Source organism: Palaemon carinicauda, chromosome 4, assembly GCF_036898095.1.
Source record: "Palaemon carinicauda isolate YSFRI2023 chromosome 4, ASM3689809v2, whole genome shotgun sequence".
NCBI lineage: Eukaryota > Metazoa > Arthropoda > Malacostraca > Decapoda > Palaemonidae > Palaemon > Palaemon carinicauda.
This window is the reverse complement of record NC_090728.1, coordinates 146,640,282-146,644,791: the sequence shown is the minus strand read 5'-3', so window position 1 is coordinate 146,644,791 and position 4,510 is coordinate 146,640,282.

Here is a 4,510-nt window from a genome sequence, read left to right as displayed (position 1 = left end):
GAAGAAATGTCGAAACACAAATACACAGCCGAATACCTGAATGTTTTGAGGCAAAACGTTCTGTTAAATCATAGAGAAAACATCGTCCAAAACATCTAGTGTCAAAACTAAAACTATGTTTGCGACTGCAGGACTCTTGGGGATGCCTGAGGCCAGCAAGAATGAAAGCATACGAGAAATACTTTATTGATATTTCTTTATGATGCCTACCAAAGATATTTATTACTTTATTCTCAAAGGATATTAAATGCAATAAAATGGGATTAGAAAAAAAAAATTATTTTTGTCAACCTTTTTTATGATAATGCATAGATCAAGAATGGAAACTGCTTTCTAATCTTTAAAACAATGGTCAGAAATATAAAAAGCTTGAGTTTGTGGTGGCTGGTTACCCCTCGGGGCTATTTCATGCATACATGGTTTCGTTGCCTGTATTTCTGTTATTGCCTTCGCCAAAATCAAAGATTTTGCGAAGGTTATGTATTCACCCGTGTGTGTTTGTTTGTTTGTGGGCAGCTTTACACAAACACTACAGTACCAATTTTGACCAGATTAGTAGTCATGTTGAGTGTGACCCAAGGATTAATCTGTAACATTTTGTATAAAGTACATCAAAGTACAAGTGTGCAGTAGAGAACATGCCTTCGCAACGCCAAGCAGCCTTATTTTGCTCCTAACTCAACTGCGTACTTGAACTTCGATGCATTCCCTTCAAAATGTAATGGATTTGTTCTTGGGTCATACCCCAACATGTCCACCAAGTTTTGTTGAAATTAGTTCTTTAGGTTTTGCATAATGTTCTTCAAAAAAAAAAAAAAAAAAAAAAAAAAAAAAAAAAAAAAAAAAAAAAAAAAAAAAAAAAAAAACCTTATTTTGCTCTTAACTTCACTGGGTACTTGTACTTCAATGTATTTTCTTCAAAATCTAATGAATTGGCCTTTGGGGCATACTCCCACATGTCCACTAGGTTTTGTTTAAATCGATTTTATAGTTTTTCCATAATGTTGTCTTCAAACAAACAATTAACGATTATTTTCAAAGTACTGCTGCGCAATTGTTCTTTGATATATTTAATCCAAAATGTTATAGATTCATCCTTGGGTTATAACCAACATGATTACCAAGTTTGGTAAAAATCGGTACTGCAGTTTGTTGGTAAAGTTGCTACAAACAAACAAACAAATACATCGAAGTTCGCAAAATTTTCGCTAAAATCAAACATTTTGCGAAGGGTATGTATCCACCCCTTTCCGTTTGTTTATTTGTGAGAAAGTTCACACATAAACTTCTGTACCGATATTGACAAAAATTGTATTCGTGTTGAGTATGACCCACGGATGAATTTTTAACATATTTGGATAAAGTACATCAAAGTGTAAATACGGAGCAGTACTTCGAAAATAGCTGCAATGTCAAGTAAATTTCAAATATTTGCTTTTTTTTTTTAGTTTTTTGTTTATGAACAACATTACGTTAAAACTACAAAACCAATATCAATAAAAACTGGTGAACATGTGGAATATGGCCAAAGGATAAATCCATTAGATTTTGAAGAAAATACATTGAAGTGCAAGCACGCAGTGGAATTAAGTTAACCTCCTTACAGTTCAGAGGCATATGAAATTGTTTGACGTGGCGAAGGCACGCTCTCTACGGAGTTCACCCTCCAGTTGATTATGTCGCAGTTCTAGTTTATCGGGGTTGCTTGAGTTAAGAGGGATAATTCTCTTGGAGAGTGTGTTTTTCATTCATGCTTTTTCAGGCTCACTGAGAGAAATTTGACGTCTTCACTAAACATAACCCTCTCTTTTTCAATGTCTATGATTTCTAGATTGTGACCTGAAATATATATAACAATATGGTTTTAAACACCTGGAGTATCTGGGAGAGTATTAGGCTTTTGGACGAATATCAGAAAGACTGCAAATAAAAATTTAGCAATAAGCTCTTCGCAAGATGTTGACAGACCTATATCTTAATAAGAGGCAGGTTGCATTTGTTAAATCCTTATGAATTCTTGTGATCTTCCTACTGTGTCTGTTGGATTGTCATGACTCATGTGAAAAACAAAAGAGAATCGAGTGCAAGTCAATCTACAAAGCAATATCTGTAAATAGCCAAAATAAGGAGACGGTACGAGGGATTTTAGGTGAATCTTATGTTTCTTGCTAAAATATATTAGTTTAACTGACTAAACCCCCTTAACTGCACCCAAAGATAATTAGGTTAGTGTGTGCAATAAATCCCAGGAAATGAAAGGAGTGCTTGATAAGAACAAGCCGAAGGAGCTGCTCAGAGCCAAACAAAACACCCCCAGCTTTTAAAGAGCAGAACTATGACTGTAATGTGATGCTTCCATGACATGCTCTGTATTATTACTAACACCAAAATGGTTGTAGGTAAAATTAGCTGAATTTTCAAACAGCAAGATGCTATCTTGTATCTAGAGGAATTTGGAAACGGATACTTCAATCTCGAAAGCAAAGAAACAAATGGAGTTAACTGTCTGCTACCCAGAGACGCCATCTAGAATTGCATTAATGAAATGAAACAGGTTTAACAAAGATTGAGAGAGTGATGCTGAAAGGGTCTGGTGGGGAATAAGATCTGTGTGGGGAAAAAAGATGACGTTTTGTGGTGAGAAGAATCCTTGAAAAGGGTAAAATATAAGGTGGTGGTGGTATTGATGACTATTACTATTACTAGTGTACGCAACCCGTCAAAATGACTAGATATCTAGCTATCCACATGAACACACACACACATAATTAACCCTTCCCATCCAATCACCCCCCCCACCCTTCCAGACTACAACCTGCTGATTCGGCAATTTGTGAGAGATTGTGGTTTCCGAGCGTACCTCATGCGGTATCCCCTCTCACCAGGGTGTGAAAAATCCTTCTCCTCTTGCCGCTTATTATATGGAGGAGATTTATCATTAATTATCAGCATATGATCTTTTGGAACCAGACAGAAAGCTAAGGGATCGAGCATCAAGCTTCTCTACGATAGATTGACTCTAATTAGACAGAAACAGACCATGAGTAAAGAGCATATATCAACACAATCTTTGGATTTAGTTATACATTTCAGTAAAGTAATTTAACTGAGCTTATATAATCTACAATGAATAATTATAAATAAACTCAAATATAGATGGAAGTAAATCCATCAACGGTAAAAGTTTTAGAGATGAAAGTTAACCTGGTTGACCTTTTGATATCTAGTTGTATTGATTTTATGAGCGTCCTAGGTACCCTATTACGTACTAACTTTTAACGTCATTAGATAAGGATTTTCATAAAGCATTTTTATATTCCAAATAATTTCAATTAATAACTCTTGCTATTGGCCATGACCCCAGCACTTGTCCTTTTGTTTTATCAAGTAATTAGTTTACTCAGTTTATATTCTCGAGGTATTCGATGATAGAAATAGTTCATGAAATTTTAACAGGCTGTTTACTATTTATTGATAGTAAGAGCTAATTAGTGTTAAATGATTGTGGATTATTCACCATATCTTTTAAATCAACTATTATGATTTGTAATTTTTAAGAGTTGGTGACACTTTAAGATTTAATTTTTCATAGTAAAATAAGACGGTATTTAATTTATTCTATTAATATCTAATCTATCTTATGTTGATGTAAAAGGTAAGAGAAATGACAATTGTATTATTCATTGTAACTTTGAAATTATTCATTTGTTGTTACAAAAAAAAAAAAATGCATTTGCCTGCCATCTGCCATTTTCCTCTAACTGCCTGGATTTTGAAGAGGATAACATATCATCTGGAATATTAGCTCGATTTTCCTCTCGTTGTGATTACAAATTATTTCATTAAAATTCTACGCGTTTATGATAATGAATATAATTGCAGTAGTTTTAATATGTTCTTGTGAAATTTTCACAAATCTGCGCATCGCTTTTGAAACAGAACTTTTCAAACCTATTTTGTTCATGTTTATTTTCAATGTGATATAAGAGAATCAATTAAATTGTATTTCCCTTTGACTCCATTTTCTCGTATTGGTTTCCATAAGTTATAATTCACACACTCCTAAAAATAATATTCTTGCCTTTTGAAAGTCTTGTCTCAATTCACAAAACAAAGCTAAGGTGGATGTGTCCTTCTTTCTTGCGTCTTCTTCAATACATACTAAGGGAATCCGGTGATGGAAGGCCGTATAAATTAACGCTCTGTATCGGCAGTAAATTGATTAGTCTTCCGGACAGAAAAGCTGACTTACATATTGGCAATTCACAGGGGCAAATAGATGAGGGTAATTTTTTTTTCTCTTTGGAAAAAATGCTTATTTTTTTATTACAACGAAGTTTTCCAACTTGAAATTTATATAAATAGTGTTTTGTTTTAATATGTGGTAATTTTAGATAGGTATTTAAAAATATTCTTTTGTTTAGTTATCATGTCTTTTCCTTAGTTACATCATTTCTGGCATTATCTTATTTCACTTTGATAAAAGGTACAATATTAATAGAAAAACGTA